Below are 24,290 nucleotides of genomic sequence, written 5' to 3'. Positions count from 1 at the left end.
ACAAGTTAAACAACACCTGAAGAGCTTAAGAATACTTTTTTTCCAGATTAAAATACACATGAATACAAATAAAAATATTAGAATAATAATAACTTAAAACACATATTAATAATTGAAATTCGCGACATAACACTTGTATGTTCTGCATCAAAATTGAGACTAATAAGGAAATTTGGAATCAGCGAACGAATTTGTTTTTAAAATGCACATAGGTTAACAGAATTTTTGGCCATTTAATCCGCGTACTGCTTTAGCGAATTTCAGCATTAGTTTATATACATAACTGACAGATTATCTACTAGAATTTTTGTTTTTACTAGACTTAGAATTTAATATTTTGTGTTTTTAGTTCCTTTGTAAATTTTCCTTCAGTTGTAATCTACTTGGGGGAGGGGTTATTACAGTTATTTGGATTATGATAAGTATACGGCAGCTATCTAACTTAAATGGAGGACTATTAAAGGGAAACTAGTTTGTTCACATGTTACACGTGGAGAACATCCCAAAACCTCTTGCCGCTTTGTCCAATCTCCCCGTAAACCAATCAGAAGTGCTTAAATAAAGTATTATTCAGCTTTAATCTGCATCTGAGTTTACTTAATACTTTAGGGCAATGATTTGCGTATACCTGTAATAACAGCTCTGCTTGCGGAATCATTTGATAGGTAAAAACAAAGTTTAACAGCAGAGTTGCAAACAAAAATTTAAAGACAGTGTTTTATCTGCTGCTTTATCTAGCAACATCAGGAATTAATTTTAAAATAGTTAGTTATCTATATAACTGCAGTGGTTTTCATTCAGTTTTTTTATGTGACAAAGGGAATCTATTAGGTCCTGCTTGCATTAATATGTGGCAAAACATTTGTAAATGAAAGCATCATCATTCATCTGAGAAGCTGTAGAATACTGCAAAAGCGTGCTTGCAGTTAATGACATTAAATCACAAAAATGCTGAAGAAATGTGCAAATTAAACACAAGAAGGGATTTTTGCAATTCTAAGAACTTCAGCTAAGAAAATAAAATAATATGTGAATGCAGACGGTGTTATTTTACCTGTCTGTTTTCCATCTGTTAAAACATGCTTGGAGAAAAACACCAATAGGGAATTTTAAGAATTCCACTTTCAGATAATGCGATTTCTCAGCTGGTAATGATTTTACTGGAGAAACATTTCAAACATTTTGTCACTTCGAAGAAGCAAACAAGCTTCTCAGCTCATTTGGTTAGGTCATAACAATAATCTGTATATTTTTTCATTCAACAGATTTTTATACAAAGGAGGAAAAACACAGAAGAGATATTATTTTGTCATTTTGTCATTTGTTGTCGCAACAACAAAAAAGATCACTTTAATTCTAATAACATTTCTTTGGATTCCTGCATAAATATTTGTACGGATGAAGCCCAGTCTATCTAGAGATGTAAAACGATTTGTCACATTTGAGTAAAAAATGAATCCGAAAACTATTTTATATTCCGAATTTTCGATATACAGAAGATATCGACATCATAATTGCCTAAATTACTAAAGTTTCTAGACAACAATTACTAATGCTATTAATAATATAAAACAAAAGCCATTCAAATGAGGATTACAATAGGCGTCGCATAATGTGATCATATTTGTCCACCGCTATTTTGATAACATTAACTGAAAGATAGCATTAAACGATGAGAAAAAATAGTTTCAAAACAGCAATAGCATTTAACTTGCCCGATATAAAAATAGCAATAAACATATAATTAAGTAGTATTTTTATAGTATCTTAAATAGGGAAATATAAAAGCGTGTTTAAGAACTTTTCATAATGTCATTAATACTATAGTTTAATTACGTACCGCTCATAACATTTCCGGAAATTATTTGACTGTTGCTATCTCTTCAGTCTGAATATTCGGAGAGCATCCCTCATTGGAATAGAACTCGACAATGTAAAATTTCAAATTAGGCAAAACAGCAAACTTATTTTGGCATAGATGTTGTCAAGAAAACAATTTCTGCAGATTTTTGTTTGGTCTTGAAGAAAAGGAACCTGTGACCGACCTCCTCAAAACAGGTAGAGATGTTGAAATTATGCTCTACACTAAGGTTGCCTTTTTGTCTAATTTTAAATTGTTGACCAAATTCGAAATCAAGTTAACTGGAGACTTAATCCCTTGCTTCGGAACATTCCTCTGTAACCTGGCAATTTTCATAATGCATTTCAAACATATTTCGCGACTTTAGTTTAAAATAATGTATTCTATAATAGTTTGACAATATTTACCGAATTGTTGATTAGGATAAGCGATTTTTTTCTATGTTTTCGCATAAAAGAGGATGGAACTTTAGCAAATCGATAACAATAGCCGAATGATAACATTAATCGTGATCACTATAAGCGGCGATTACTCTATTTGTAATCTGGAATTACTAAATACTACTATTTCTCACTACTATTACTTCTCATATGTAGCTCTACGGCAAATAGAACTGAAATCATTATATCGAGAAAGAATTCTATAGGGATTTTATTTACTAAAATAAGGAATATCCTGACTATTTTAATTCGCAATTCTAAATTAGGGCATTTTTGACGAGGTTTCCTGCAGTGACGCTATAGCGCATTTATTTGTGTCAATGTGCGTTATATTTTCAATGTCATTTGTGTAAAGTAGCTTTCTCCTCAACGTATTTTGAAAGTCTTGTTTGTGTGAAGCAGCTAGCTTCTTTTTAATATTAAAAAAATCAAATAACTGTTAGAATACTTAAAAGTAGATTAAAATATACCATTCCAAAATTCTATCTTAAAAAATATGTTCTGGAAAAACATGAATGTCATTGTATGTTAAATTACAAGAAGTTACATAAATATAGAAATAAATGCTATACATTTTGTTACCTTATTTGTTCGTGTTAGTCCATTATGTTTATATTAATAATAAATCAAGAAAGTTACATTCCTTATTTTACTCTTTATATAATAATAATCTAAGTAAGGCTCGGTAGTTTAACTATAGATTCAAGTCAGCCATGAGGATTACAAGCCTGAAAAACACTGTTTTATAAAAAAAGACTGGAATCAGAAGCACACACTTCCCACAAAACCTTTTTGGTTGATATTATCTAAAGATATAGTTGTTTGTGAGAGACAGAAGTATCAGTAATGTTGACATTCAACACAGGAAACAACTTGTCTCGAAACACTATACATTAAACTTGTTTCTTATTATTTATTTAGATGTTTCGTTTAAAGATCTTATTTTCTATATCTAAATGATTTATGCGTATTTTTCATCATCTGGTACAGCAAATATCAATGTTATCAGATATTTTACTGTACGTTTCTCTATACAAAATACAAAAAATTGTCTGTAAGGAAACTAAAAAAATGTGCCTCTCTATTTCTCCCAAAAATATGCATAAAACATTTCCTGCATATTTCTCTGAATATCAGTCGAGGTATTTAGATTCAGTGCTTTTATATTTAAATATAAACTGTTCAACTCCTTTTTATTTTTTATTGGGAGTAAATTTATACCGGAAGAAAATTTTTAGGCTTGTGATTTATTTTCTTTACTGTGGGTGATTGAAAGAGATAAAGGTGAACATAACGGAAAGGTAGCATTTTGTTCGGAGATAATAATGTCAGGGGAAGCTGGCAGGACAAATGTGGTACTAGTGAATTATATTATTGTTCGTTGGTTTAGGATTGCTTTATGTATTAACAATTTGCTAAGCAATGTTAGGAAAATAATTCGATAAAAGTATTATACGTAAGCAGGATACTAAAGTAAATATTTCGATGGCAGATTTTGCAAAAGAGGGGATGTAAAATATAAAATATGTGTTGTGTTTAATAACTAAAACAAATGTACTATGCTCGAAACGTTTTTACTTTGAATTTCTTAAACTCAAGTATTAAATGTCTCGAGATATTAAAAAACCCATCTCTCATACGTTATTTTATTATAACGGCTATTTGCTTCACGTCTTATGTCTAAAGATGAAAAATAAGCGGGAAGGTCGGATATTTGATTATGGTAAAAATGGAGCTGTTTATCTGTATGTGTATGTTTGTGTAGGACTGAGGAAAATTGTTTCGCATTTATGTTACTTACGGGAAAACAAAGAAATTTGTTGTCCGGTCACCTTTTTCAGAAAAGAATTATACTGTCATTATCCAGGCATTCTAATCCCTCCTTTACTGAAAGGGAACCACTGATGCTTGATAGTAAGTAGTACCAGTATTTTTTTTACTTCATTGTACGAAGTAAACAAAGTATTGCAATCGCAAAAAAATTGTGGGTATCATATTTCATAGGAAAATTCCATTCTGAATCCGCTTGGAAAATTCTTTTGCATGACATCTGTACTTACGCCCAGAGTGAACTTTTTTTTTTTTTTTTTTTTTTTTTTTTTTTTTTTTTTTTTTAGCAAGGCCTTACCCGGCCTTTATTTTCGCAATTGTTAATCGTAGTCATATACTTCCAATTACACAAGTGCTTTAAATGACGAAAATATTCATGTTTCGATAGTATCAAATTTAAAATAAAATTAATTATTTACAAATAACGAAATCTAACAACATATATAATGAGAGTTTATGTATATAATATAAGGTATTTATGCAGCCTTCTTAGAATGGCTTCGTAGTGTAGTAGTTAGCACGCTCAACGCGTATTCGGTCAACGGTCCGTGGTTCGGTTCCCGGAGAGGGCTTTGTTCATTTTTCATCTTTCATGTCTCCTGCTTCAAAATACCTAATGTTTCGACAATAGTTAGTCTATATATAGTTAGTCTTATAACAAATATCTAACAATATTTGACATCAATTTATTGCAGTAAAAATCTAAAAATACTTAGTATCAGTTCATTGTTGTTCTAACAAAATGTTTAGTAGACGATACGACGATACAAGGAAGTCATGTGGTGTCCACATCAAGCTTTTTTTTTACAGATGTACCTCACGGAGAGTTCAACATACAGAAGTTGCGACTTAAAATACCAATAGGTTTACATAAACAGCTGTACAGTTTATTGTTTTTAGCAATTATCAAACGTGTTGAAACTCTTGGTAGATGCTGAGAAAATTATCTTCAAGTCTAAAGTAACAATTGGAACTTGAGAACGATATAAAAGACCCTTTATTGAATCTAGATAAGAACAGAAGGCTTACCTTATGCTTACAATTCAGCCAGCCACTTGTTTGGAAATGAGTTAACAATAAGTGAAATGTAAAGTTTAATTTCAAATAAACCAGCTGCTGAAGACCACATAGTAAATTTAACACGAAGTTGGCTCAAAATTTAACCGTTGTGGAATTCAGCTGTAGGCACTTATATTGCAAGTCCAAAGGCAAGAACTTTTATCTAAGCAACTATCTATAGCAACGTAATAACGTGGCTACGAGAGGCAGAACAAGCACTAAATTAAGCTCTGGGAACCTTCCTTTAAATACACGCTAACTAAATTTGCATTTTTGTGGGAAAATGGAAAGCAGAAGCGACAGTATACATGCAGAAATATAAAATGACTTGTAATTAACATCAATGAGGATGACAAGCCTGAAAGCAGTAGGAGGAGCTTTTGATAATGCTACCACATCCCCCAAAATTGAATATATTATCAGTGAGGGATATTTGTCTATTTTTGGAACTCTGTATAGGGAAAAAGGTATTGATTCTGATGTACTTTGATTCGAAACGTTTAGGAAATGTAGGAAAGAAAATGGGAAAATAAAATTTGGTTTTATCAAGACTAGTACATTGTTGGAAATTTATATTGTATAGAAAGATAAAATGTAGGACCTTTTCGCAATTTTTGTTGTAGTTTTAAAACTGATTTTGAATAAAATCATTACTAATCATAAAATAAATGGAAATTCTCTTACGTGTTTTCTTGACCTCTCAATTTAAACTAGAGTAATAGTTGTAAGATATTTGTAACAATGAAAAATTTGCAGAATTTTGTTTTGAAGGGTAACTTATATTTCTCTCGTATTGTTAAAGTAATTTTGACACAAATTGCAGCTATTCTAAAGAAGAGCGAAAAAATTACAATTCTTATTTCTAAAATGTAATTGACTAAAGTAAAATTGTAAGGATCTTAAGTTTTACTAACGTTTATTTTATTTTAAATCTTTACTATCACTTCTTATTTTCTACTTCCGGCCAGAATTAAAAGCTTTAACTTATTTATGCAAATTTGTCTTGCGAACGCCAAGTACTTAAGTTGTGGCTTTTTGCCAAGCAAGAGAGAGGAAGGAGTGATTAGGAGCAGGCCGCTTGCCATAGCAGTTTTACTCGGTTGCTGGTTGCCTTCAAGGCCAGAGGTTTAATCCTCTTGATAATTTTAAACGTATCGTAGTGTTAACAGTTCTCTGTACTACATAAGGCCTTTCTGTTAATATACGCCAATCTTCAAGTAGACACTTATTTATTAATCCAAAGTTAGTTTAGTTAGAATTTAGTTAATATTTTTATATTCTTACGTTCAGACCACAAGTGGTTGGTCTCTGTATTCCGAAGTCCGGAAATCATTGTAAAGAGAGAAAAATAAAGGGTTTCGTATACCCTTCCTGTGTATTTTGTCTACTTCCCACATTTATTGAACATAGCTTTAGTAAGCTCCCTGTTCCGAGTCAGGTCATTTAATGTTCCCCAAGCAAGTAAGGAGGAACACTGAACCTGATAAAAAAAAATACCTTATTAAAATATTACCTGCTGAGGTGACAACTCATGTTATATTTGCTTGGAATGCAATATGATGCTTATCATATCCGCTTGTTTCTAGTTTATCATATTGTAAAAATACATATGTATATAAAACAGAAAATATTGTTGCGTGCGTACGGGTTCGTTATGAAATGGATGCACAAGTCCGATGAAAAATGAACAAAAAAAAATTTATTATTATCACAACAAAAATGCTTAAATTTTCTCAAATTATCATGCAGTATTACAATATCTCACAGTAGTTATCTTTTAACTACTCAAATGTCCAATAGAACGCAATTAAAAACAGCTAAAGAACGCTAATCCGCGAATTCGCTACAATCAACAAGAGCAGTTTTCTAAACAACAACAAACTAAGCAACTACTAACTACAAACTGAGATGTTTTCCTCCTTTTATAAGATTTTAAAATCACGCGCTAGAATTTTCCAGTACTTACTCGAAATCAAAAAGAGATCTTTATTTATTTAATGCGCGCGCTCTTGTAATTTCAATTTTCCGGCTTAGCTTTCTTTTAATATTCGTCACGCGCTACACTGCGTGAGAAATAAAACCATTTTAATTTATAATTGAACTAACATTAGCTTTTTAAATACCAAATTCGTAACATTGCCCCCTTTCCAAGGACTGCACGTCCCGGGCAGTACAATCCCTGGACAGGAAGCTAAACTTACAACTGTGGCATAAATGCAACTGAGGCATAAACATTACATCACAATATCAAACAACGTGAACAATAAATGCAATAACTAACTTAAACAAATCAAATGCTATCAAATACTAAATACAAATCAAATACTAAATACAAATCAAATCAAATACACATTTAAAAACAAAATGGACCATGGTCTCATACTATTTACAATTATTTACATTATGTACTATGGCCATTGTAGTGAGCTAACATGTCGTAATGAACGACTTTAGAGTTCGAACACTTACGGATCATGACGTCATTCAGTCTCTTCAGGACTGTATATGGACCATCCGAAGGTGACTGTAATTCAGGCATGACTCCTTTTCGCCGAATCGGGTTCCACAACCACACCTTGTCTCTTTTGTTGAATCTATGTCCAGTAGCTCTCGCGTTGTATCTGGTCTTTACTTTCTCCATCGCCAAGTTCACTCGCTTTCGTGCGGAACGGTGCATCACTTCAATACGGGCCTTGACATCTTGGATGTGTTCCTCAGGCGATGAAGGCGCATCCGTACGGCGATGAAACAGGCGGTCACAAGGCAGACGAAGGTCTCGACCGAAGAGCATCTGAGATGGAGAATAGCTGGTAGTCTGGTGTTTCTTTTCGACCCTAGCATGATTTCGGCTGTTTCTCGAGCTGGTTCTTTCGGACAAAGCGTCGGCATTTCCAGGTGACGATCCCTTCTTAGGATGGATAGTCATGTCTTCAGATCCTGAAAGCAGTTTGTTGTTTTTCAAGTCTAAAGAAAAATTGTATTTCCTTAAAAAGTCCAATCCGAGTATGCATGGATCTGTAATATCCGCCACATATGCCGTGTGATGGTAGGCGGCACTTCCAAATGTGATTTTCACGTTTAACTTCCCAGCTATGTCGATCTTTTCACCAGACGCAGTCTGAAGGGTAACACAGGATGGCGTCCAAATAAGTTTATCTTTAAACTGTTCAGCTAAATCTTTCCTAATGATGGTAACATTAGCTCCTGTGTCAATGATCATATTGCAAGGAACTCCATCGATATTCCCATTGACGGACAGTCCGTTATTGTTGCCACTCACTATAGAGATCTTAAGCGCTTTAAAACAGGGTTTTTCATTATCTGGCAACCTCCGTTCCTTGATATGGTCATTAATTTGTTTCCTGCGTCGTTGCTCAGAAATTTTCTCAATTTTCGTACCCTGGGGTGTTCTGCAATTCTTTCGTACGTGGCCTTCAGCTCCATAGTTCCAGCACTTTGGTTTCTTGTCAGTCCTTTTCCTTCCCGTGGCATTTAATTGTCTGTTTAAATCGTATGCCTTATTTTCCGTGCTCTGGGGAGTTCTGCAGTTCCTTCGTAGGTGGCCTTCAACACCGCAATTCCAGCACTTTAGGGTCGGTTTCGTTTCACCACTATTCCGTCTTAAAGCATTCACTGGTCTTGTCAACTCATCCGTTTCATTATCCGTGCCCTGGGGTGTTCTGCAATGCCGTCGTAGGTGACCTTCAGAACCACATCTCCAACATCTTACAGCCACTTTGTTCTCACTGCTACTCCGTATCAAAGCATCGACTTGTTTGGCTAAATCATCTAAACGAGCCATCAATTGGTCCCCTGGGTCGTGGACTCGCACAGCTCTGACTGGGTAGCGATCCCTAAGAGTTGCTTGCTGGGCTGCCTCGAACTTCATGGCGTACAACAGAGCGCTTTTTATGTCCTTTACATCTGCCATTCGCAGTGCTTTCTGTATTTCAGTATCTCGGATGCCGTCGATAAAGTATTGCAAGGACAGGATTTCCCTTGTTTCTGTCGGACATTCCGAAAAGGCGACATGGGACAGCCTTTCAACATCCGCGGCGAGCTCCTAAAGTGTTTCGGTAGGCTTCTGTTGACGAGATTTTAATTGGAGCCTGCTGTAGTCTTTTAAACACTTCTCCCCAAAGCGCAACTCCAAGGCGCCGGACAGAGCTTCGAAATCTAACCTTTTGTTTTCGGGAAGAGTCTGAAGGATATCCGCTGCGTCTGCTCTCAGAGAAGCGGCGAGATGACAGGCCTTAGCTTGGGAATCCCATCCATTCGCATCCGAAACGATAGAAAATTGTGTTTTATACACTTGCCAGGATGTCTTCCCATCATATGTGGATAGCTTCAGAGATGGACGAGCAGGCATTGGTAAGAATTTAAAATCATCACTCCTGCTCCCTGCCGACGCTACGAATTTCTTTAAAGTATCCATTTCTTTGGCAACTGCAGAAACTCTCTCATCAATTTGTTGTTCGATTTGGTGTTGGACGGCACAAACTCTTCCTTCAATTCGTTCCTCCACAGCAGAAACTCTCCCTTCTATATGTTCTTTTACAGAAGAAACTCTTTCTTCTATTTCTTCTTTCACCGAAGAAACTCTTTCTTCAATACGATCTTTTACGGAAGAAACTTTTTCTTCAATATGTCCAACTTTATTTTCAACTGCGTCAATTCTGCCTTCCATAGCTTCAAATTTATTTTCTATTATGCAAGTAATTTCTCTTTTCATTTCTTCTTGACCAGCTTGAACGGCTTTCATTTCGTCCTTAACGGATTCCTGGCCCAATTTCACTTCCTCTTTAATTTCTTCTTTAAATGAGGCAAAGGCTGATATTAACTGCCTTAATTGCTCTTCCATCGCTCTTGTTATTGGCATTCAAATCCCACTTCTGACACCAAAAATTGTTGCGTGCGTACGGGTTCGTTATGAAATGAATGCACAAGTCCGATGAAAAATGAACAAAAAAAAATTTATTATTATCACAACAAAAATGCTTAAATTTTCTCAAATTATCATGCAGTATTACAATATCTCACAGTAGTTATCTTTTAACTACTCAAATGTCCAATAGAACGCAATTAAAAACAGCTAAAGAACGCTAATCCGCGAATTCGCTACAATCAACAAGAGCAGTTTTCTAAACAACAACAAACTAAGCAACTACTAACTACAAACTGAGATGTTTTCCTCCTTTTATAAGATTTTAAAATCACGCGCTAGAATTTTCCAGTACTTACTCGAAATCAAAAAGAGATCTTTATTTATTTAATGCGCGCGCTCTTGTAATTTCAATTTTCCGGCTTAGCTTTCTTTTAATATTCGTCACGCGCTACACTGCGTGAGAAATAAAACCATTTTAATTTATAATTGAACTAACATTAGCTTTTTAAATACCAAATTCGTAACAATATGTACAATCTAGTTTTTATATTATTTGGAAAAGTAAAATTATATGCATATTTGAAAGCGCATAGAGCATGATGACACATCTAACTTAATCATATTTAAAATTTGACCGTATATTAATAGAAATAATATTCAAACTTGCACAGAAACGAATAAAATTTTATACTATATTTAGTAATTTAAAGTTTAACATTTTTCCTAATAGCAATATAGTTTCCTATGTCCGAATAATCTTTCGTATTCTATTTGAAGAAACAGTAATTTTACGTTTTAAATCTGTATTATCACTTCCCTCTTTCCGTTTTCCCCACAGAATGCAAATAAATGTACGTGTATTTATAGTGAGGTTTTGAATTGTTAAGTTAGAGCGTGTTCTGCTACTTTTTTCAGATTTGGAGTTCTTACGTTAATCGAAATATGATTAATGTAAGTTTTAATAAAAGTAGTAAAGTAGAGTAAAGAATATGTTAATAATCAGGTATGTCTGCATTATTTTAATCATTATGAACAATAGAAAAGCATACTTATAAGAAGGTATAAGAATATACTTTTAAATTAACACTCAAATAACATGGAAAATCTGAAAGTTTTATGTAGAAAAACAGGTTTTTTAATAAGAAAATTTTAATGAAATTGATTGTTTTGTAATTTTATACCCTGAGTTATAATACGTATTCCTCTTTAACGTCTTGCTTTACAGTCAGTAATGCAAAATTCTGAACAATCCAAGTTATATCTCTTCTTACAATTTATCTTTCTAATATTCATTCTCTTTATCATTCAACATATTTCGTTTTTAATACCAAATATTAAAGGTTCAAACTGAACATTTGCAACATTTCTAGGAATACTTAAGCTGGTTACGCTAACTGAATATTGGTAATTTTTACTGCAGGTGATATGCATATTTGAAAGTTTAATATAACAATAAAAATGCAAAGCTTTAGGCAATAGCTGAAGCCATTACAGAAACACATTGTTATATAGAATTTTTTTTTAAATTTTTGTTAAACGTTATCGCTGTAAGTAAGACTTGCTATCTGTTCCATTGTTTAATAGCATTAAAATTTTTAATACTACAAAAATTATTTAGAATAATATCAAACATATTTGAATTAAACCTACATTAATATTTCAATAATTATTTCTTTAGAATTTATAAATTTTTCTCTTTAGACGCTTAAATTTGGAAAAAATCAAATATCATAAAATATCGAGTAATGTTTGCTGATGGGATATTAAATAGTTAAATATTTAGCCGTTGAAAATTTTCAGAAAAAATGTTAGAGGTTCAAGTAATCTTAAAATATTTGTTCTAGTCTGCCAAATATTCTTCCACGCTAACAGCTTGCATTTTAATTTTGAGTTTCTGCTTCGAACTGTAAGACGATGTAAATATTTCATTACCTTTTAGAAAATGTGTACATGTCATCTATAGGGTGCACAAGGCTCTTGCCAACGACAGGCGTTGTACTCCTTGCCACTATGAATTTCGCAGGCTTGTTCTGATGTTACTGTCAGGCAGGTGAGATAAATCACTGCAACATTACATGGCCAAAAATTCATAACTTCACAGCAATACAGATGGGGTTACTAAAGATTTCAAAATTAAGTTTCCGTTAAAATTAATGATAAATGGTATCAATAAAACCCAAGAAAAAAAGAAAAGATTCAAAAGACCTACAGTGTTTACCTTATAAAAATTTTAAGTTCTTAGAATAAGAATTTGGACAAGCTTTTAGTAACAAAGTACCAGAAAGTGGTGTAATACTTACAAATTATGCACCAGTATACACCTACTTAATAAGTTTTAGATGAACGTAAAGTAAAAATTTTAAAACAAACCTAATCAACAGTTTGCAGAGCATTTTAAAATTCTATAATATTATATTAAATAACTATTATATCAAAACCTTTATACTGTGACTCAGATTTTTGTGCTACCATAAAAATAATGCTGTTAAAGAAATTGGTAACAGGTTAAATGTGCCATTTTTTTACCTGCTTCCCCCATGTTGCCTTAAGGTTCAAAGCTTCGTCAAACTTCCATTTCAGATAATGAATGTTTATTATTTAAGAATGTCATTGCTTAGGAAAGTAATGAATGTTTAAATAAGTATCTTATTGCCTTGTATCTATATGTAAAATCTGCTCGTTTAAAAATTAAATTAAAATACTTTCTGATGAAAAATTATAAAAGCAACTGGTTATGATTTTGTTCAGTTCTTCCCTGATGACTGCCAGAATTATAATCAAAATTATTTTTTCCTTTCCATGTCTCCTTCTCTTTCCTCCTTTTTAGCTGATTAAGGTTTCTTTTGCTTTCTTTCTTTTGTTTAAAAAGATTCAAAAGTGTGCGAAACAATAAAAGTTCAATTATAATAACACAATGCAATTTTCACAGAAATGCACAGAGGAAGATAGGTTCCTGTTTATTTTTTAGACGAATATTTTATAGCCAATAGTTACATCTCCACTGACAGTTTGTGTTGTAGCAGGAGAACTGACGTCACAGGGGAATCACCATTTTATACGGAAATGTGCGTAGATCCTCTTTGATATGCATCCTTAGAAAATCCAACATTTAAAGAAACCGGAACCAAATGATTCAGAGAAAATTCATGAATTTACAAACTCAGTTTCTTAACAGATAGTAAAAAATTTAGACAGATTTTCCAACATCCTGTTTAATTTTTGAGCCTCGCATTTCGCTTAATGGAAATGTAAAAGCACACATTTGCCGCATCTAAGGAAAAGACAACCTACACACTATTGCATAAGCTAAAGATGATACTGTGATACAGGTGTGCTGAATCATTCATTATTGATTGCTCCATTCTTCTTTGAAGAAATTCACATTGGAACGTTTTGAACAATAGTTATCAGAACCTGATAGTATCCAGGCCTTTTAAGAGATAGCATCATTCCTTACGAGCAGTAATGGGAAGCATTCTATAAAATAACATTCATACAGGATAGAACAACTCCTCACGATGTTCGTATCCACAGTCGCTATTTTCCCCATGAATTTGCCATCATGTTCTCTAGACCGTACAATTTGTAACTTTTAGTAATGGGTCTACTTGAAGTCACATGTGCGTAGAAATTGGGAGACATTATTTGCCGTACTGAAAGAACTAATTTGTCATTATGTGACAAGAACTAGAGCTAAAACGTCTTCGATGTTGTGAAGAGTGTAGTGAAATGTCTGAGGGCTATTTTCATGAATAAGACCATTACATTGAACATTTGTAACCCAAGTTGGGTTGAGAACTGAGAGGAGCCACTGTATATATATACTTCATATCCAAATCTCTTCAGTGGTTAGTGACTACTGATTGCCCTACCGATGAGCCCGATATCCAAACTCGGAAAAGGCATGGACTTTTGTAAGAATTTGATGTCTGAGTACCAAGGGATTTCTCAACACACACTACAAGTCCTCTCGAAAGGCTAATTGTCGGCGAGATGGGTGGGAGAAACTCGGCACTCTTGAGGGGTTGGTTGAATTCCTTTAAAATCATGGACTTTAGTTTATCGTAATTATTAATATCTTCTTCCTTCACATATACCATTAAATTAGTGACCTTCTCTCCCAAAATATTTAATATGATCTCCGCTTTTAAATCTTCAGGTACTTATTTTGTTCTAAAAGCCCTTTCAATTGATTGAAAAAAGAGATTAAAGGATTCTGCTTTAGTAGGTACAGAAATTGTTCATGTTTTTACACTTTTAATTAAATTTTCCATATTTCGATTTGAGTTGTCTGTCTCAACATTTGGATTTTGTAGCAAGTCTTTTCTAGTGTTAGCTAAAGCTAATTCCGCCTCTAACTGAGAAAGTTTTATTTTCTCTAACTCTAATCTAATTTCGTTTTCCGATTTTTGTTTCTCAATTTGTATTTTCTTAATATTATCAATAACATTTTGCACAAATTCAGCATCATTTGTACAAACTTCTGAACTTTCTATTAAAGTTTTCAAAGTAACAATTTTCGCCCCGCTCGGAATTACTAATCCTAATTCCTCCGCGACGAGCGTCAACTCGTCTTTTTTTAATGACTTAAGCGACTTCAGACTCATCTTAATTCAAAGAAAAATACAACAACACTGAATTAACAACTAGAACACAATAAGCACAAAAACGAATACAACAAACTCAACACGGACACTATTAACTCAAATTATCAAGTTATCAAGTTACCTCAATACACAACCTCAAATTATCAAGTTACCTTAATACACAACACTAATAAACAGAATTTGATACTAAACATTATTACAATAAAGCGAAATGACTACTCACCATAATCTACACAAGGGAACCATCATCTTCACTGTCGATTCCCTCGCAACACATATTCCCATATCACAACATTATTTTTTCCCACAAAATTTGATGATACACATTATTACTACCAAATTTTCACTTTACTCCACTTCCTGACACCAAAAATGTTATGTTCACCTCTTTGTGGAATGGGCTGGAAATCAAAGTTTACACAATTCATATCATAAATATTTTACTCTTGCTCCAACGTACAAACTGGAAACACAACTCACTTATATCTTTAGAACACAATTGCAATAAAAATAATCGCGTGTTGCCACATTTCTCAAACACAATCACAGAAAACTTCATTCATTTAAAAGTAGAAATAAATTACGTTTAGCTTTGTACGAATAGCAGGAGCGCGCTCTTTCGGCAAGCAATGGATGGCGTAACACTTCCTTTTTCATTAATTTCATCTTCTTTTCGTCCTCGTGGTTTCTTCATAAATAACTTGAAATCTTATTCACTATTTATATAATAAAACATCTTCCTGTAAAATTTTGTCCTTCCTCTTTTAATGAAACATTCTTATTTAATGAAAAATGTCTTAACTAGTAAATAGACAGTAGATTTTACTGGTAGGCAAATACAAAGGTACATTTATTCTAATTGTAATGTGACATTAGTTCCTTTTCTTATTCCTTTCTATGGCTGAATCATGTAGAGCCTTCCCATTCTTCCTTTAATGGACAGTTAAGAAAAACATTCTTGTTAGTTCTTGTTTCTAAAGAAAAACATTCCTTCTTCATAAATTACTTGTCATCAGAAAATTAAATGATTTAGATATTATTTAACTCAAGGGGTTTGGAATAAGACAGAGAGTGTTTCTGCCTTTCTAGGTCATGTTACTTGGCTTTGCCAACTCTGGTAATATTAAAATTGTTTTGGCTTTGTATTATAGTTGCCACCATTTAAATCGTTACACCGGATGATGTTCTGAGCCAACTAAAGTTTATTTAAATGTAACTACTAGCTTACGTTTTAATTTTAAATTTGATGTCTACGTTAAGTTACGACGCCACAATTGATAGTTGATCTTGACAAGCACGAGAAGTCTATAAGGTTATTCGAATATTACAAAGAACACAAGAGTTTGAAGGTTAGATATGCCTCCATGAAGGACTTTCTAACAAACATTGGTTTGTATTTACGTTACACATGATGAAAGTCATGAAACCTGCGGTCACTCCGTTCGCCTTGATTGAACCCAGGTAGAACTACCACCTTACAGTAATCTTAGCCACACTGCCACTTGTGAGATCTAATAAGAAGGGAACCTCTGGCGAAATACCAAGTATATTATAACTACTGTCGCTAGTCTATTGCTGTGCCTGGAAAGCATTTGGAGACCTTATATTTTTTAATGTTTCTAGTGCACTTTTAATATATTTTTTAAAAGAATAGAGCATATATGTATTAGAGGTTGTTACTTCACAAAAATCACTGTCCAGAAGCAGAAGTCGGAGGCGATACAGCTCAAATGATAAATTGTGCTATTACCATTTTACTTTCGGATAAAGTGCTCTCCGGGTAAATATAAGCCACTATAAAGCAAGAAAAATCAGGAAATCTTCGGCTGCGCAGCAGAATCAGAATGAGCAGCCGGTTCTGCTGTTGAAGATTTAAAGAACTGCCGTGGATTTCAGTTATAGACTCTTTTTAATTGACAAAAAAGACGAGTATAAAATTTTTGGTTGATATTGGGCGGATAGAATTCTAATTCCAGTCACGTGTAGTGACAAAATAAGAGGCGACTTTAAACTTTATGCTGCAAATGGTACTGAAATCCAGTGCTCCGGACAGAAAATTTTAACTCTTAATTTGGGCGTTCGCAGTGACTTTTAGTGGCAATTTGTCATAGCCAAACCCACATTTTGGGTGGAGATTTACTTCAACGGTAATTATTTATTGACACTAAAAAGAAGAAATTAATTAATGCTGCCGAGCAGCTAACTGGCGGAATTGCATCGTCAACCGATGAATCAAATGTAAGCAAAACAACCTTGAAAAAAAATAATAAATTTCTAATAGTTTGGCACAATTTCCGAAAATAACAAAATCTACTTTACTAGTTTCTAAAACAAACCCAATGTTGAACATCATATAACTTCTAATGACAAACCAGTTGATTCAAAAGCGATACAGTTTGATTCTAATAGATTAGAAAATTGCCAAACAAAAATTCAACTTTTTGCTTGAAAACGATATTATGAAATCTTGATAATCACGTCCGGGTCACCAAAGGTGATACATCAGTTGATCATCAAAGACATCAAACATAGTTCATCTGCTTAAGAATAACTTTTTGTTCTTATATTATAAAGAAAATTTTTTCTTACATTTTAAGATATTCATCATTTTGTACATTATAAATTTCAGTAATATTTTTTTCCAGTTCCAGTTTCTTCTATATACCGAGCTTAGCTTGAATAATATACCACGATATTTGCCGGTTGTCTTGTCTTAGTGTGCCCTAGGGCTCCGAGAGTATGTGGACCCCTGGACAGGATTGCAGTTGAGGAGAGGTGTGACTACTTCGTCACGCGGGAGGTGTGGAGCCGTCCTACTGGCTGTGAATTTTTAGTTGCAGTAAGAAGCCCTGCTTGAAAATAATCCAGTCACGATGTTTACTAACAGTTGGAAAATAATCACTTTATAACATTAAGTGGGTAAATGTCGGTTTCCGTTGATGATAAAAGCCGCAAATTGTCGAAGGTGACGATCAGCTACCGTGACTTAATAGAGAAAGAGATGAAACAAATTCATAAAATCACAGTTCTGTGCGTTCGTGAAAAGTTGGTCATTGGTCTTGAGCAGATAGGTTTCAATCGGTTCTGTTTTCAGGTCATCGTGAAGGGTCTTGTTTCTTACGAAGTAGTGTACGTTAGTTATCATGCCCAGAAATTTACTTTGAACAACTTGTAGCTTGTTGACATCAGATTTTGTAGCAGCTGCCCAGGCAGGTGAGGGTAAGTCATAATCAGACGGATTGTATTTAAGCCTTTTCTTGGTTAGGTTGGAGTATTTTTCTATGACAGGAAGTGAGCACTTCATCAGTTTTAGACCTTGAGATGGAACATAATTAATATGATGGGTCCAAGTGAGATGATTAATAATTATACTCGTAATTTCTAGGTACTTGGCCTGTTGTACTACAGAAACTAATTAGTTGAAGAGAAGCAGGTTACTTTTAAAAGGAGCGTTTCTTTTCTTTCTACAGATTAAAAGCAGCTGTAAATTGTTGGCGTTAATTTTAACTTTCCAATTTTCACACTATCTTTCGATGGTAGGAATGAATTCCTGAAGTTTTTTTAATGACAAAATTGATATTTGCAGACTTTACAGCCAGGGCAGTATCGTCTGCATAACAAGCCAGGATGGAACTGTTATTAACAGTCTTGGGGAAATATGCTGCATAAAATAAGTAGAGAATTGGTCCTAGGATTGACCCTTGTGGAATACTACTTTGTATTACGCGTTCTGTGGAATGTGCATCATTGACGTAATCACGGAAAGTCTCATTAAACATTTTTTTCGTTGCCCTTCGCAGTCTATATAAAGTTATAGAAATAAGGATGTATCCTGTGATAAATAAATCATCATGTCAATGGGAATCAAAGTGATATTAATTTTATATTCACATTACGCTTTTATATTTGTATTATTTAAATTTTTGTAAGGTGTTCTTCGTAAGCATTTTTTTTTAAATATAAAATATCTTAAAATATTCCGTGATAAATAAATTGTTATCATGACCGAAATAAAAGTTTTAGAATTTTGTAATAATAGAATTCCGTAATGAATGGACTCATATGTCACTCGAAATAAATATGATGCAGCTTTCTCATTTTTTTCATCTTTTTATTGAAGCCATTACGATACTTTGCTGAACTTTCACATCAATGCTCGTTCATATCTAGAGAGGTGACTTTAAAATTAATTGCTTGTACGCATCATTAGCTTTTAGAAATTATTTACTTGTTTATTAATATATCTCATATATATTATACAAAGGTTAAATTTGAAAAGCTAAATTAACATTCTTTGATCGTCCAGATCGACGCTTTAAAAACATTTTCTCATGAAGAATTTCATTATTAACCAGACTAAAAAGTTAATTTACTACTAATAATGGAAATGAGAAGTTTCTACGCCTACTCTGTAAAAATCTCATTATCTACCACAGCGGCTTAGAATAAATTGGAACCTCAATGGAAAGAAAACGCACGATATCGAGAATTCATTTCTAATCTTCAGTTTTAATTTCGTCTTATGTAATTGCTTACTAGTGAGTTTTCTTTTAGTCACGTCAATACTGAAAAGCAAGTAAAATTTAATTTAGATATGTAAATTTGAGATTGCTCAAACAGTATCAACCAATAACGAATGCATCCTAGGGTTTCGATTTCAGCAAAAGTTGTGAAGATATTTTTTTCATTACTTCATACAAAAGCAAATATTTATGTTCTAGTACTTGAATGGGAAAAGTATTTGTTGAACAGTTTTTCACATTGTGATGCACGCTCTCATTTTCAGTTACCTTATGAAAGTTTTGAATGCTTGGTATCATTCCATTACTAAAACGTTGTCTGATTGACTAACTTATTAGTTATGAAATAAAAACCAATTAAAATTTAATTAAATTTGATTTACGTTTTAAACACAATTTTAATCTCAATTTGAAATATAACAGATTAAAAAATTAAGAAATGAAATAAAATATGTTCAAGCAACAATATTTCAAGGGAATTAAGTTGCAAAAGGAACAAAAGCAGACATACCTGAGATTTTATTCTTCTGTTATTTATTATATTTACTTAGCTTAAAGGAGTTTCCTATTTTACCAATCATACAATTTCTTAGATTTAATGAATTAATGATATAATTTTTCCAGTATTCTTGATGCTATGAAGAGCTATGTTCAGCTTCTTGATGCTATACATATATATATATATATATATATATATATATGTTCTTGATGCTATATATATTCTTGATGCTATATATATATATATATATATGATATAAAGAAACTTAGAAGTAATGACGAGCAGAAAATTTTGATGGCGTAGAAGTTTTCGATCCATAATGAATAGGAAATTGGAGGCGAAGGCAGATTAAATATTAATTTTTTATATCAGCAAACATGTTGCGGGCACAAATAAGTTGGCACATTAAATGTGCCTATCACAAAGAGTTAACATTTTTGATAGATTTGCAGTAAGAGGAGTAGACAGACTACAGTCCAGTATGCCAAAGCACAGAAAGCAAGTGCGCTATGTTCAGAGTGAAATCTTAATTCAGACTGAGTTAGTTTCGGTTCTCAGTCCATTCTGATTGGATGGTTAATATTGCTATAAAATTACAATTGGCTGTGTGAGTTTTAGTTCCATTTACATCCCCACAATTATGTAAAAATCATACGACATGGATTAATCTAGAAATGATGCAGTGCAGAAAGAGGTTACTATTTTTAGAATAGAGAAGGAAAAGTTACGTTGCTAATTTAATCTTTTTACATACTCTTTATAATAAATGTAATATTAACACAATTTTTGAAACATTGAATGTAAAAACACTGAAATATAGATGGGCAGAAATACTGATGGCGTAGATATTTGATGCTTAAAGAGCGTCCATCCATTTTGATGAAGAAACAGTCGAACCGAATCAAATTACACGTTTATTTAAATTCACATTTTGTGGCCACAATTCACTTGGCATTCCAAACGTACCTATTTACAGAATAATTTAGATACTATTGTGATATAAGCGTTCATTGCAGCGCATAGATATTTGCAGCAAAACGTCTTAACAGGATGAAATCATAAGCCAGAAGAGAGAGAGAGAGAGTCGCAGTATTTCAGAGGAAGAAGGGGAAAGTCTAGTTCTGGTTTTAAGTTTTGGTTAACAATTTGGTAATTGGTTAAGAGGCATCTGCATTAAGGGTTACGTAAAATCGCATGATTAATTGGAATGATGCAGTTTAGATTCATGGCGCTATTTTAGACATAGGGAGGAAGTCCCCCTAATTAAATAAAAATAATAGGTTATAATGAATTAAATTTAGAAGTTCGCTTTCATATTTTATATCTGACACATTCCCTTCTTTCAAAAAGAAAAGGCGGAGCTACAGAGAAGCCTTTTTGAGAGAAAAAGCATTATATTATATTAGAGCAGCAAAATATGAGGTATATAATTTTGAAACATACAAAGCATAATATTAGCTTTTGAAAAATAAAATTATAATACGTAAAGTTTTGAGTTCAAAAATAATTTTAAGCATTATATTGTTGTAAAATATTTGCAGAATTTTAAAGTCCTATTAAAATTTGAAAAATCTGTAAAAAGTTCTTGTTTCTCGATCATTCACATCATAATTCGATACTTTACTTCAGGGAAGGATTTCCAAAATTTTTGCACACATTATCAAAATTATTAAAATTTTATACAACCAATAATTATAATCATAAATCTTAAAATTTTACACTGTACTAATTTTCACATTTATAAGTAATATTTTATCCATTTGTAATAGCATGATTAAAATTATGTTTTTTACTTTTATTATTACATTTTACAACTTTCTTATTTTACACAAACTGGAAGACCCCGCAGCCTTCTTCTAGTACACATCCAGTTACCTGGGAAAATCCACTTTAAACTGACTCATGTATTAAATTGTCATAAGCGGTTATGTGAATTGCACTATGATATTCCATTATATTAAAAAATAATCACACTGCATTATATAATAAAATCGTATATATAAAAATCGTATATAAAAATTAAATAGGGTGGGAGCCTTCAAAGTTTATTACATGCCATGTTATGTGTTTCTTTTGTTAATGACACTTTCATTATGTGTCCGAGAACAGTATACGTAAGTTATTTTAAAAAAGAAACTGTATTAATTCTAAATTGTTTTGGGGAGAATAGTCATGTAGATGGAATTGATAGCCTATGTAAAATTATACCGAAAAACAGAAAATGATAATTTGGATATGATTTTCAAAAACCATTTTATAGGCAAGATAAACAGCTGTAAATTTTTGAAGAACAAAAAAAGAAGTAAGGTGAGCATAACCTTAACAATAGAAAAATATCGCAGATATCCATAATCGCTCGCAGACCAATGTAAAAGGATTGAACAATGAGTAAAATATTCAATTCCAACGAGTTTGAACAAGCTCACAGATTTGAACTGAACTGAGTGGTACACTAATACGTGTGCATTTATACTGGATATCTGCTACAGAAGTAGTACTTCCCAGTAACCTTAATTAATTACGCTATGGCATTGTGTTGAGAGGTACGATAAGTGGCACATGTAAAAAAATGATACACTTTCTCTCTTCTAGAAAATTAAAAGTCCAGATCTGCAGAATAAATTCGAGATCATTTTTAGGTCCTGATCTTGTCATCAGTGTGGCCCAAGGCAGCCTACCATTTACAGCTTTCTTCAAGGAAGAGGTAAGCACTTCTTGAAACTTGTAATGCACTGCTATCGGGAACTTCTGTATGCACGTTTACTTCAGAATTAGTGTACACAATTTTGAACAACAACAAAACAAAAAAAAAAAAAAAAAAAAAAAAAAAAAACCCTACAAAATTAAATTTATTTGTTGGCTCATAGCTGCGATTATATGATATTTGGAATAGTACATCGCGTAAAATATACCACGTTACTGAAAATGGAACTGATCATATGAAACTATTAGTTACACATATTTCTACGAATATTGCTCATAAAAACAGGCATATTTTGTTATTTGCTCTTAATTTACGACGTATAATGGAAACTTTAATAAATGACACTTTAATTTAGGTGGCTAGTATAAAATAAATAAATTTACGTTTAGAGAGTTCAAAGAATATATTCACAAACTTCTTCACTATAAATGAAGAAACTGAATAAAGAGCAGAACAACCAATAGCTAAGAAAATAAATACATTATCTAACATGTATAAATTATTCTGTTTGAGTAAATACTGCTTTATAACGAGCAATACCACAAATTTCATAGATTTAATTAAATGCGAAATCTTCTAATAAATATAGACATGTTGTTTGAAGAAATAAACAGAAATAAGAAACAAAAAAAGAGGAAAACATTTTCTTTCAAACAAAATTAGATATTTAAAAATGCATTTCAATGTCATTAATAGTTTCATTTCTTTTACAGAACTACTACTTTTGCACCATTTCTTCTTCCAAACTTCACAGTATAGATAAAACTTTCGTGTACTTGAAATCGATTGCCAGCGGTGTCAAGAGCCAGCTTTCCATTAGATTCCCACCACAGCTGATGCAACTATGGTTGAATGACTGTTGCTGAGAAATTATTTGCTACCAGTCGTTGCATCTTCAGTCTGCTGCACTTCAAAAAGTCTTTTATTGCAAAAAAAAAAAAAAAAAAAAAAAAATTCAAAATCGTTTGATATAAGGCAACTGATTGCAGAAGTTTTCTGTGAAAGCAAAAATAAATAAGGCAAGTTAAAAATTCAGACACTAAACTTTACTAATAATCGAAATACGTAATGAGAGATATCTAAATCTGCAGTACTATCTATATATTTATTTGTAATAATAATTTTGTAGTGCATTTTAGATTATTCATATTTTCATGCTCCAGACCGACTTTTCAAGGAGTAATAATCTGAAATATTAAAACTTGAATTATATATATATGTATGTGCGTATCTGACAAACCTAAAATTCACTTTTAGCATCATAAGTTGAGATTCTTCCCCTTTCTAAAATCATACTTAATCATGCTAGTTTTCTCCTTTATAACTCCGAATACCTAACCTACGCCTTTATTTGTTTGCTCTGGGTCTTAATGCTGTTTTAATTTATTCATTGTGCCTTTTGCTTGTGAAAATAATTGTCTTTTGCATTTAATTGATCCCGGTTGAAAATGTTATGGATTTAAATTTGCATTATATAGTATGTATATATATATATCAAATTTATATATATATAAAATATATAGTATATATATATATATATATATATATACTATATATATATACTATATTATATATAGTATATATATATATATAAATTTGAATTTAACAAATATTCTCTATTCGTAAAAAGCTAATATAAATTTAAAATTTAATTAAGAAATTTTAATTGCAAAAATAAAAGGTTAATTATTGCCGGGAACTAATTTACAATATCATTTAAATTCTAAGAGCATACGTAAATTAAGTTCACATATCTACAGCCATGAAAAAATATAATATTCCAAAATATTTATCTCAAAAATGTTTGCAATACATTTTTAAGACCAAATTAATTTACATAAGTCAATAAGTGTTGAGCAGGCAATAGACAGACTTATCCAGGGAA

At 32.3% G+C, this 24,290-nt stretch overlaps 1 protein-coding gene across 3 annotated transcripts in view; it reads left to right on the top strand.

Annotated features, from left to right (window-relative positions):
• The window catches only part of LOC118188135 (uncharacterized), a 238,969-nt gene extending 215,603 nt beyond the window's left edge, over positions 1-23,366 (top strand). For 2 of the 3 annotated variants that reach the window (XM_085815248.1, XM_085815247.1), the window contains 2 exons: positions 22,341-22,405; positions 23,119-23,366. The gene's annotated coding sequence lies outside the window, so the exon portion shown is untranslated. Of the gene's footprint in view, positions 1-22,293; positions 22,406-23,118 lie in introns of all 3 variants that reach the window. The other variant, XM_085815245.1, reaches the window with a different exon arrangement.
• Positions 23,367-24,290: the final 924 nt, after the last annotated feature.

This window comes from Stegodyphus dumicola, chromosome 4 (assembly GCF_044657685.1).
Source record: "Stegodyphus dumicola isolate Sdum_Otavi_A_Nest chromosome 4, ASM4465768v1".
In the NCBI taxonomy this organism is placed as follows: domain Eukaryota; kingdom Metazoa; phylum Arthropoda; class Arachnida; order Araneae; family Eresidae; genus Stegodyphus; species Stegodyphus dumicola.
Note: the sequence above shows the minus strand (reverse complement) of the source record. Positions and strands in the feature narration are given on the sequence as shown.